Genomic DNA, 12,540 nt, shown 5'->3' with positions numbered 1-12,540 from the left:
GGATGGAGGCGGGGACGAAGGTTAAAATCCATCCCCGTCCGGGGGTGGAGGCGGGGATGGACGTGCACTTTTCTCCGCCCTGCCTCGTCCCCGCCTCATCCCCGCCCTGACCACTTTTCCCCGCAATATCCCCACCCCGCCCCGCCTCATTCCTGTTTGAACCGGGGATGGAGGATATGAAATGGGAATGAAGGCGGGGATGGAGGATAAAATCCATTCCCCGCCAGGGATGAAGGTGGGGGTGGAGGATAAAATATTGAGGCGGGGCAGGAGTGGAGACCTTGTCCCCCGCCCGCCCCGCCCCACTGCCATCCCTAAATGAGTATATCCAAAACGCTTCCTAAACTATGTCACAGAGATACGATACGAGTCAATAACTTGATACAATCATTAGAAGAAATCACAAGTTTTTTGAATATTTTATTATGAAATGTAATCAAAGATAATAAACTCATATCCATAACACCCATAACGTGTCATCTAACGCGTCTACGTGTCGTGTCTCAAAATATTGATACATTTCGACTTCAAACGGTATGTCCTCGTGACAGCTCCCAAATATCTTAAAAGCACCAATTTTCAACTATTTAGCTTTGGTCGCATTTCTAGATAACCAACCAACCCCAGCATCTCTCTCTCTCTCTAGATCCAGATCTACTTCCACTAATGAAGAGCTCAAAAGCTTCAGTGCAGTAAAAAGAAGAGTTCCTCCCTTCTTGGCTTCCCGTTGATCTGCTTCCTCTCCTCCTTCTGCAACAACAACAATGGGATCCGTTTCACTGAAGATAGGAGACGGGACCGCCAAGTTCAAGAGGTCGGCCCTCTGCTCCTCGGCCCTCAACATCGTCATGCTCCTCTCTGTGCTCGCCACCAACCTCTTCGCCTTCTACGCCTTCACCTCCGCCCCCTTACACCTGCAGCATCCGACCCTCCACCCTCACCACAAGAACATCACCGTCATCTCCGAGCACGTCTCCCTCATCCTCAGGGAGATCGACGCCTCCCAGAGGAAGCTCGCCCAGATGGAGAAGGACCTCACTGGCTACGAGTCCCTCGATTTCTCCGCCCCCAACGTCCCCTCCGAGCTCAAGCTCTTCCTCCAGCCCCAGACCCTCCCCCTTGGCAAGGATTCCAAGATGGGTATCACGGAGATGGCGGCCTCCGTCGGCCACCCTTGCTCCAATTCAATGGATTTGCTCGCCAGGTACATGAATTACAAGGTGGGTCAGCAGTGCCCCGACGATTGGGACCTCGCCCAGAAGCTCATGCTGAGAGGTTGCGAGCCGTTGCCGCGCCGGCGGTGCGTTTCGCGGGCACCGCCGGAGGTCCCGAAGGTCGACCTCCTTCTCCCCTTCCCTACTTCACTGTGGAAACCTGTCGCTGATAAGGTCCTCAGTTGGACTCGCTATAAGTGCAAGAGCTTCCAGTGCTTAAATTCTAGGAAGAATCAGGGGAAGCCTTCGGATGACTGCGTTGATTGCTTCGATATCGTTAATGGGGAAGAGAAACAGAGGTGGGTGAAGGCTGGGGACCGGAACGATTTCGTCGTCGACGACGTCTTGAAGCTGGGCAATGGTGGCTTGAGGATCGGGCTCGATATCGGTGGCGGGTCGGGGACCTTCGCCGCCAGGATGGCCGAGAGGAACGTCACCGTGATCACCTCCACGCTGAATCTCAATGGGCCGTTCAGCGAATTCGTCGCCGCGAGGGGGCTGTTCCCGTTGTACTTGACGTTGGGGCAGAGGTTCCCTTTCTTCGATGGCACGTTCGATCTGGTGCACACAAGGCACGTGCTCAGTGATTGGGTTCCTGTGGAGTCGATGGAGTTCTTGATGTTTGATATTGATAGAGTGTTGAGGGCGGGGGGGTTGCTTTGGTTGGACAAGTTCTACTGTCCGGAGGAAGAATTGAAGAAGACTTATGTTGGTTTGATTGAGAAATTTGGGTACAAGAAGCTGAAATGGGTCGTCGGGACGAAGGGAGACGCCGCGGTGAACGGGCGGACGGAAGTCTATCTGTCTGCTGTTCTTCAGAAACCAGTGAGAGCATAACAGGTTCTGAAATTTGCTTTCCTTCTTTTGCTCTCAGTGGGATGAGATGGATCTCAGTTGAAGGTATGATACTGCTGTTATTCGAGATCCACTTGTTATGGGCACATGAGAGTGCCATTTTTCTCTTCTTCATCTTTTTGCTTTGATGTGTCATTCTGTGTGAAATAAGTATAAGTTCTGTTCTCTTTTTCTGTACTTCAAACAATTAGATTACCCCTTGTCTGCAAAGAAATAGAGGAGGGGGTAGCACCATATGTTGATGAAGAGTTGCTATTGTAGATTAGACACTTGTAATGCTAAGAGTTTGTGTATTGAAAATTGGTTGGACCTGTTGGTTGGGTTCTGACTCTAGAATCTTTCTCTTAATCTTGAAGGAAATGCAATGTTTTTTGCTTTATCTCTTCTTGCCTGAATTTACTGTTCTTCTTATCTTTCCCTGCTTTATGGCCAATGTGGGAGGAGAACGACGGTGGGCTTGATATATGATGAGAAACCATGATTGCAGTAGTCTTTTGCATTTGTCGATATGTTTTACTCCTGTTGATTTCAAGCGAATGGACATGCTTTTATACGATGAGTACAGGATTATGACGCGCTTCTTTTAATTTCATGCAGTTTCAATTTTTTTGGACGTTAGGGTCTCTCTTTCTCTCTCTTAAAGTGGTTTTGCTTATTAAACTTAAAAAAAAAACTTATAGAGCAATTTCATTCCTCAAAATAAGGAATCCCTCCTGGACAATAGTCCATGTCCAGTACATTACACTGATTAAGATATTGAATGATTTGTCCTATTTGTTGGTTTCTTGCTTTTGAATCATAATTAATCTGCAAATCCGTATACCTTATTCTACTTATAAGAAATGGATACGTGATTTGATCAAGAGACCTACATCCACGACCCTCTCATTTACTTTTTTTTTTTTTCTTGAGAGGATGTAATGCCATTACTTGATTTATAGAGGTTGTACTTGAGGTGGAATACAATCAAACTCCTTGATTTTAGGAGTTAGTTTTCTAAGTTTCTTATTTGAGCTTTCCTTTATGTGAGCTTCCTTATTCTTGTCTCTTGCTACATTTGGTTGAGCTTCTTTATTCTTATCTTTTGCCACATTTGGTTGATCCTTATCTTCCAGAGGAGCCTTATCTTCAAGTACTTTCTGTGAATCTGGATCTGATATCTGAGTAGGACATGGAACCATATTTTCTCACAGCTCCCCTCAAGCTCATGGATCTGGATAGAACATTGAGCTTGTCATTTAACCAACTAAACTGTTGAACTACTAGAGATTTGGTGAGAATATCTGCCAACTGATCTTTACTTGAAATATATTTGACATGTAATTCCCCTTTCGCGAAATGTATGTCTATCTCGATGTGTTTGCATATGTTGTGAAGTATGGGGCGAGATGCCGAATAGGAGGCACCAACATTGTCACACCAAAGTGTTGGAACTTGAAAAATAGATATACCCAATTCTTGGAGAAGAAACTTTAACCATGTGATTTCCGCAGTTGCATCTGCAAGAGCTCTGTACTCTGCTTTTGTACTAGACCTTGAGACAATATTCTGTTTTTAAGAGCTCAATGAAACCAGATTAGGACCCAAAAATGTTGTATAACCTCTAGTTGATTTCTTGTCATCTGGATTGCCAGCCCAATCCGCATCTTTATACGTACACATGCTCATATTTGAGCTTGGTTTGATGATAAAACTATAAGAGTGCCTTTGAGAAATCATAAAATGCATTTTACAGCAGCCCAGTTGGTAGTGGTAGGAGCATTCATATATTGACAGACCTTGTTGATGGTGAATGAGGTATCTGGTCTGGTCATTGAGCATATTGAAGTACCCCTACAATACTTCGATACATGGTTGGATCATGAAATAGTAGCCCATACTTAGCTGTCAAGGTTGGACTAACTGCCATTGGCATGGATATGGGTTTAACTCCTTCCATGTTCGTTCTTCTTAACAAGTCAAGAATATACTTTTGTTGTGACAAAATCAACCATTGACTAGTGAAATTGGCTTCTATTCGTAAAAAATAATGCAATTCAACAAGATCCTTTAAGGCAAATTCATTGCTCAAGTCTGAGATGAATTTTTGTATGGCTATATTCGAGCTTCTAGTGACAATTATGTTATCCACATATTAAGACAAACATCTCACATTGTTGTTTTCTAAGAATAAAGAGAGACATATCTGTCTTAGCTCCCCTGAACCCAAGCGACTGAAGGTATGTACTTGGTCTTGAGAACCATGCACACAGAGCTTGTTTTAGCCCATATAGAGCTCATTGTAGCTTGCATACATGATTGGAAAAATTTGGATCTTGAAACCCATGGCATTGATCCATATAAACATCTTCGGATATGAAGCCGTGCAGAAAAGCATTTTGAACATCTAGTTTTTGAATTGACCATTTTCTGCTAAAAGCTATAGATAGAATCATTCTTATCATTGTAGGCTTAACAATTGGACTGAAAGTTTCAAAATAATCTAACCCTTCTTGTTGGCTATAACCTTTCATGAGAAGCCTGGCTTTGTATCTTTCCAAAGTCCCATCTGTGTGATGTTTTATTTTAAATATCCATTTGCGCCCCAATAACATGTTGGACATTGTTGACAGGGACCAACTTCCATGTGTGATTTCTCATGAGAGCATCAAGCTCGGATTGCATAGCTTCTTTCAATTTCGGGTCTCAGACTGCTTCTTTGAAGGTAATATTTTTATTATTTCGGAAGAGACTGGAAAGAAGGGCAAAACATATAGGATGTTTGGTGTCTGAATATACTTTGGGCTTGAGAGTACCGTCCTAGAATCGTGTTATCATATGATGGGTTCTAGTAGGTTGAGAAGGTTCTATTAGCTTAGGTTCCATAGGTTCATGAGGATGAGGTGACTCTTGAGGTTGGATAGTATTTGAATATGGGGCTTCAATACTATTATGATCCATACACAGAATTTATTATAGGACTTAGGCTAGTTTCATGAGTTTATGTCTTGGTAAGGGAGACACAACTATAACAGGTTTTTGTGAAGAACTGAATATAGGACTTGGTGACTTGATAACTGATTCTCTAAAGGGAAATAGCTTCTCATCAAACACCACATGACGAGAATTAAATAATTTCTCAATCTTTTGATTCAAGCAATAGTAGCCATGATGTTGTGGAGCATAACCCAGAAAAATACATTTTTCTGTTTGAAAATCCAATTTATGTTTCCTGTAAGGCCTCAAACATGGATACCATGCACACTCGAACACCTTTAAAAACTTGTAATCTGGTTTTCTTTTGAACAAAACTTCAAGAGGAGATTTAAAATTCAGAACCTTTGAAGAAGTTCTATTTATCAAATATACAACCATACTAAAAGCATATGACCAATATTGCGATAGAACTTCGGCTTGAGCCATAAGGGATAGACCCATGTCCACTATATGGCGGTGCTTGCGCTCAGCAGCGCCGTTCTGTTCATGAGTATGTGGACACGAGATTCTATGTCCAATTCCCATGTCAGCCAACCATTTTGATAAACTTTGATATTCGCCGCCCCAATCTGATTGAAGATATTTTATCTTTCTACCCATCATATTTTCAGCAAATTGCTTAAAAAATTTGAAAGTGTCCATGACCTCCGACTTTTGTTTTAACAAATACATCCACACATACTTTGAATGAGCATCAACAAATGCAACATAATACTTAAAATTATTGCAACTAACGATAGGGGATGGTCCCCACACATCAGAATAGACAAAATCAAGTGGACCTTCAGTGGTTTGTAAATTGTGGCTCTTACCTTTCTGACACGCATCACAAACCTTATTAACATAGTCATGTTCATACGACAAACCATAAACATCAATAATGTTTTGAACTAGATCAAGTGTTGGGTGACCCAGCCTTTTATGCCACTGATTTAGACTAGCTTTCTCACCAATGTAAGCTGCTACTTTTCCTGCTGATTTCTGCGTGTCAAGGGCATAAAGACCATCTATGCTGTTTCCTTGAAGCACCACTTTCCCTGTTCGAAGATTCTTTACACAACAACGGTCAACAAAAAATTCAATGCTTACGTTATTATCCTTTGCAAATTTTTGAACTGATAGCAAGTTCCTAGCTATATTTGGCACATGAACAATGTCATTTATCATAAATTTTTGATTAAAATTAGAAGATCCAATATGTTTAATGAGCAAACCTGATCCGTCGCCGATTTTCACTGTTTTCGAACCTTGATATTCTTCTTGAATTAAGTGGTTGTTGAGTTCATTGGTTATGTGATATGTTGGCCCAATGTCTGCGTACCAATTCTCATCGCCAACCTGAACTTGCTCAGCCATGTGTAGAGCGGTGAAGTAGGCTTGAGGGTTTTGAGACTTATTTGGTTTAGGATGAATCTGATAACATTGATGGGTTGTATGGCCAGACTTGTCACAGTATTGACAAATAACTCTACGTGGTTGCTGCCTGGTCCCTACACTTTGGTCACCTCTACCTCTAGATCAGAGTTATCGGAAGCGCCTAGGCGTAAGGGGAAGCGCGCTTCCCTGATACGCGCTTCGGAAGCGCGAAACGTTGCACTTCCGAAACGCGTGGGGAAGCGTCCCCCTTTTTTGGGAAGCGCGCTTCCCTTTTATGGGAAGCGCGTTTCCCTTTTATGGGAAATGTGTTTCCCTTTTATGGGAAGCGCGCTTCCCCCACGCTTCCCCATTTTTTCATTTTTTCCGCTTCTCCCTGGCTTCCGGTTAGGGGTGGCAATCGGGTCGGGTTGGCGGGTTGGCGGGTCGGGTTGGCGGGTTGGCGTGTCAGCATACCTCAACCCGAACCCGACCCGTTTATTAAACGGGTCGGTTGTGGCAAACACGAACCCGACCCGTTTAATAAACGGGTAACCCGACACGACCCGCCAACCCATTTAAGAAATGGGTTGGGTCGGGTAAATGGGTTTTCAGGTTCGCGGGTCGGGTTGGCGGGTTGACGGATCGGGCAGACGGGTTGGCGGGTTGACCCACCCGCCTAACCCGTTTATTAAACGGGTCAGCCAGGTTGGCGGGTTGGCATACCCCCAACCCGAACCCGACCTGTTTAATAAACGGGTTACGCGGGTCGACCCGTTTATTAAACGGGTTGGCTTAAGCCCAACTCGAACCCGCCTAAGAGGCGGGTTGGCGGGTCGTGTCAGAAATTGCCACCCCTACTTCCGGTTCACTTTCTAGGTCGCTTTCGAGACGGTTCATAATTTTCTTCTAAGTGGTTTCACGCTTCCCCGCTTCCTAAATTTTTGAAAGTGCCTCGCTTCCCGCTTCCTCGACTGGTAACTCTGCTCTAGATTGACCCCCACGAGAACCTCTTCCACGAAAATTTTGGCGAGTGGTGAAATTGGCCATTGGACTAACACTTTCAGAATTGTGTTCTTCCATATCCTTAAGGTGAGCCACTTGTATTAACAAGAGGCCATGAAGTTCATTCAACAAAACTGGATCAGACCTAGTTTCAATGGATGTTTTGAAAGCCATGTATTCATTTAGCAGGCTCCTACGTATCTGCATAATCAAATCCTCCTTGGTAACAGGTTTTAAAACAATGGCGAGTTGATGTGCTATAGATTTAGCACGTTGGAAGAGTTCATCTATAGATTTTGAACCTTTCTTAAAGTCCTGCAACTGAGTTTTGAGCTGCATAATTCTTGACCGAGAATAGGCGGCATATGATTGTTTGAGTGCATTCCAGACTAAGAATAATGAGTTATGTCCAATAATTTGGCTATGGACGTTTTCTGACACGGATGAAATCACCCAACTGAGTAAAAACTGATCATATCTCAACCAGTCTATATAGTCTGGATTGAGAGTAGTAGATCCTTCAATAAATTTTGGTGGAGGTTGTTTGCTGCCATCCACATATCCCATAAGATCATCAGTGATCAGTGTGGGTTTGAGTTGAGATTCCAATAACAGGTAATTCTCACCGGTTAACTTGACTGTAAGTAAATGATGTAGATGATTTGGAAATTGAGAGATTGGGAAGCTGCTGTTCATACCCGAGATCATAGTTGCTGGTGGTGAGGTTGAGTTGGCAGAGATGTTGGAGTCCATTCTTGATTGCGGCTCTGATACTATATAAGAAATGGATGCACACGATGTCAAATACTAAAGCACAAATTAAGAAAACCAGTCATCTATGTCACACGGACTCGGCTAAAGGGTTGCCGCACCCGCGTCGACACGCACGGACTCGGGTGCGGACTCGGGTGCGGCTTTGGACTCGGCCAACTCCGAGTCGGACTCGGTCAACGAGTCCGGGCCGAGTCCGACCACATTTTGGACTCGGTCAACTTTGACCGAGTCCAAAATTGTCCAGTTCGAGTTTTAAATTTTGTTTTGGATCCGGGTCGGGTCGGGTCCAAACCCGACCCAGATCCAAATTTTTTTTGGCAGTCGAACCCTAAAAGGGGTTTATCGACAGGGAGAGGGGCTTACCCTCTCGATTTTGCCTCTCCCCCTCAGCCCCTGCAGCTTTCTCCTGCAACCACGCCGGCGATCCGAACTCCGGCGACAGGCAGCCACCGTCTCCCCCTCCGTCAGGTATGTCGACCCTGCTCGTAGCCTCCCTCCCTGCACCCTCTGCTCGCAGAGGAGGGGCTCGACCCCCCTCCCTGCACCCTCTGCTCGCAGGGGAGGGGCTCGTCCCCTCCCTGCACCCTCTGCTCGCAGGGGAGGGGCTCGGCCCCTCCTTGCACCCTCTGCTGGCAGAGGAGGGGCTCGGCCCCCCTCCCTGCACCCTTTGCACGCAGAAGAGGGGCTCGGCCCCCCTTCCTGCACCCTCTGCTCGCAGGGGAGGGGCTCGGCCCCTCCCTGCACCCTCTGCTGGCAGAGGAGGGGCTCGGCCCCCCTCCCTGCACCCTTTGCACGCAGAAGAGGGGCTCGGCCCCCCTTCCTGCACCCTCTGCTCGCAAGGGAGGGGCTCGGCCCCTCCCTGCACCCTCTGCTGGCAGAGGAGGGGCTCGGCCCCCCTCCCTGCACCCTTTGCACGCAGAAGAGGGGCTCGGCCCCCTTCCTGCACCCTCTGCTCGCAGGGGAGGGGCTCGGCCCCTCCCTGCACCCTCTGCTGGCAGAGGAGGGGCTCGCCCCCCCTCCCTGCACCCTTTGCACGCAGAAGAGGGGCTCGGCCCCCCTCCCTGCACCCTTTGCACGCAGAAGAGGGGCTCGGCCCCCCTTCCTGCACCCTCTGCTCGCAGGGGAGGGGCTCGGCCCCTCCTTGCACCCTCTGCTGGCAGAGGAGGGGCTCGGCCCCCCTCCCTGCACCCTTTGCACGCAGAAGAGGGGCTCGGCCCCCTTCCTGCACCCTCTGCTCGCAGGGGAGGGGCTCGGCCCCTCCCTGCACCCTCTGCTGGCAGAGGAGGGGCTCGGCCCCCCTCCCTGCACCCTTTGCACGCAGAAGAGGGGCTCGGCCCCCCTCCCTGCACCCTTTGCACGCAGAAGAGGGGCTCGGCCCCCCTTCCTGCACCCTCTGCTCGCAGGGGAGGGGCTCGGCCCCTCCCTGCACCCTCTGCTCGCAGAGGAGGGGCTCGGCCCCCCTCTCTGCACCCTCGGTTCGCAGGGGAGGGGCTCGGCCCCCCTCCCTGCACCCTCTGCTCGCAGAGGAGGGGCTCGGCCCCCCTCCCTGCACCCTCTGCTCGCAGGGGAGGGGCTCGGCCCCTCCCTGCACCCTCTGCTCGCAGGGGAGGGGCTCGGCCCCTCCCTGCACCCTCTGCTCACAGAGGAGGGGCTCGGCCCCCCTCCCTGCACCCTCTGCTCGCAGAAGAGGGGCTCGGCCCCTCCAATATTCCCTGTTTTATTAACTTTATTTTATTTACTTATTTAATTATTTTCTTTTCAGTTTTCACTTTTCAGATATAATGGCGAGTTCTAGCGGTAGTGTCAATACATTTGGTTCAAGTTCTAACCCTGAATTAGATGTTTATCAACCACTTTGGAGGCTTGTGACAAAAGGGATAAAAGCTAGTAATGGTGGTGGTGGGAATGTGCAGTTTCATTGTAATCTATGTAAGACTGTTTTCACAGGTTCTTATACGCGTGTGAAAGCACATCTTTTGCATATTCGTGGTCAAGGAATTAGGGCATGTTCTGGGGTTGACAAAGACATGTTAAAGCAATTAAAAAAAGAACAAGAGGAAGCTGAAAAGAAGAAAATTGCAGAGATGAAAAGCGATTCGATTAATTTGTCTTTTCCTACTGCTAGTGATACACAAGAAGAGCTTTTAAAGAAAAGAAAGATGGAAAGCAATAAAACAATACAAGCGTCATTCAAAAACATGGCAAGAGCAGAAATTGATAAAAAGATTGGTCGATTCTTTTACTCAAGCTCAATTCCTTTTAATGTAGCTAGAAGTCCATACTGGAAAGATATGATTACATCTTTGGCTAATTGCAATTTGAGTGGTTATGTGCCTCCTAGTTCAGAAAAACTAAGAACAGTCATTCTTGCAGAGGAAAAAAATAGAATTGAAGACTTGCTAGAGACCCAAAAATTTGCATGGAAACGACATGGAGTGTCGATTGTTTCTGATGGGTGGACTGATATACAAAGGCGACCACTGATAAACTTCATTGCTTACTCACTAAATGGGCCAATCTTTTTGAAGACTGTTGATGCATCTGGAGAGTATAAAGATGCTGAATATTTAAAGAGATTATTTGTTGAAGTGATAAAAGAAGTGGGTGAAGAAAGTGTGGTGCAAATCATTACTGACAATGCTCCAGTTTGCAGTCGTGTAGGAATGAATTTGGCAAGTGAAGATACATATTCACATATTTTTTGGACTCCTTGTGCAGCACACAGTTTAAATTTGGCACTTAAGAGTATATGCAATCCATCAAAAGATGATGCACATGCACATGAAATGTGCTTATGGATTGAGGAAATAGAGCATGATGTTCGAAATATTAGAAATTTTGTTGTAAACCATCATCATGCCCTTTCTATATTTAATAGGCATTCTGATCTCAAGTTATTGAAAGTTGCTGAAACTCGTTTTGCTTCTCTAATTGTTATGATAAAAAGAATTAAGCAACTCAAGAATGCATTGATGATGATGGTGGCTGATCAAGATTGGGATTTTTACCGTACTGAAGATGATGTCAAGGCTCAAGCTATCAAAAAATGCATCTGTGATGATTTTTGGTGGGATAAAATTACATATTTTGTTGAATTTACAGAGCCTATTTGGGAAATGCTGAGAGAAGTTGACAGAGATGTACCCATGCTTCATAGAATTTATGAAATGTGGGACAATATGATTGAAAAAGTTCAAAGTATCATTTTTAAACATGAGAAGAAAGATATTGCACTTGATGATTCAAAATTTTACAATCATGTACATTCAGTTTTAGTGAGAAGATGGGATAAAAGCAATACACCTTTGCATTGCATGGCACACTCTCTCAATCCAAAATACTATACAAAAAAATGGTTGACAGCAGGTGTTGGTCGTGTTTCTCCAAATGAAGATCCTGAGATATCAAGAAATAAAATGATATATTTGGGAAGAGTTTTTAATGATCCTCACATGTTTAAGGTTGTAAATAGTGAGTTTGGCAAGTTTTCTACTGGAAGATTTGATTCTTTAGCAGCACTTGTGGCAAGGGACGAGGAAGATCCCCTTAATTGGTGGGAAACATATGGATCAGAGACACCAAATCTGCAACGTCTTGCAATAAAGTTGTTATCTCAACCTGCTACATCATCTTGTTGTGAAAGAAATTGGAGTACATATGCTCAAATTCACAACATTAAAAGAAACAAACTCACTAGTAAAAGAGCAGAGGATTTGGTATATGTTCACTCAAATCTACGATTAATTTCTCGCCGCACCAAAGAAGAGTATAGGTACTTTTTTTTCTTTGTATTCAAAGTTTGTATTTAAATATTTCATATTTGTATTCAAAGTTTTAAGTTAGATACTAATATAGTGATTTTTTGATGCAGTTGTGGACCATCCAAGAATTGGGATGTAAATCCAGAAGATTTTGACTTGGAGGGAGAACATAATTTACATACTCTCAACATGGACTACATCGATCCTGTTCTTCCTTCTAATTCAGACGATGAGGCAGATTTATGATAAGTTTTGTTGTTTATCACACTCACAAGCTTCTTTATGTGTTATATTTTGGTAAGTTTGTGTTGTTAAGAATTGCTTTTTTTTTGCTTTAAAATTTACAATCTTTATGTGTTAATTTATTGTTATATATATATAATTATAATATTTAAAATATATATATTTATAATATATATTTTTTAATATATATATATAGCCGAGTCCCCGTGTCCAAATTTTTTGGAATTGCGCCGCACCCGTGTCGCACCCGCACCCGCACCCGCACCCATGTGACATAGCCAGTCATGAATCATACATGGTTCGGTCAATCCACGACCCTCTCATTCACTTTTTTCTGTTTTTTTTCTTGAGAGGATGTA

At 44.9% G+C, this 12,540-nt stretch overlaps 1 pseudogene across 2 annotated transcripts; it reads left to right on the top strand.

The window, feature by feature from the left end:
* Positions 1 to 600: 600 nt before the first annotated feature.
* On the top strand, positions 601 to 12,114 carry LOC149832538 (putative methyltransferase At1g29790 pseudogene; annotated as a pseudogene). Of its 2 annotated transcripts, XR_016433350.1 has the most exons (2): positions 602 to 2,114; positions 12,049 to 12,114. The product of XR_016433350.1 is annotated as a putative methyltransferase At1g29790 pseudogene, transcript variant X2 (transcript). The 2 variants fall into 2 exon arrangements; XR_016433349.1 differs by lacking the exon at positions 12,049 to 12,114 and having other exon boundaries at positions 601 to 2,448.
* The last annotated feature ends 426 nt before the right edge of the window (positions 12,115 to 12,540 follow it).

The sequence above is a fragment of the Nuphar pumila genome, chromosome 7 (genome assembly GCF_984573655.1).
Source record: "Nuphar pumila chromosome 7, dmNupPumi1.hap1.1, whole genome shotgun sequence".
Classification (NCBI taxonomy): domain Eukaryota; kingdom Viridiplantae; phylum Streptophyta; class Magnoliopsida; order Nymphaeales; family Nymphaeaceae; genus Nuphar; species Nuphar pumila.
Note: the sequence above shows the minus strand (reverse complement) of the source record. Positions and strands in the feature narration are given on the sequence as shown.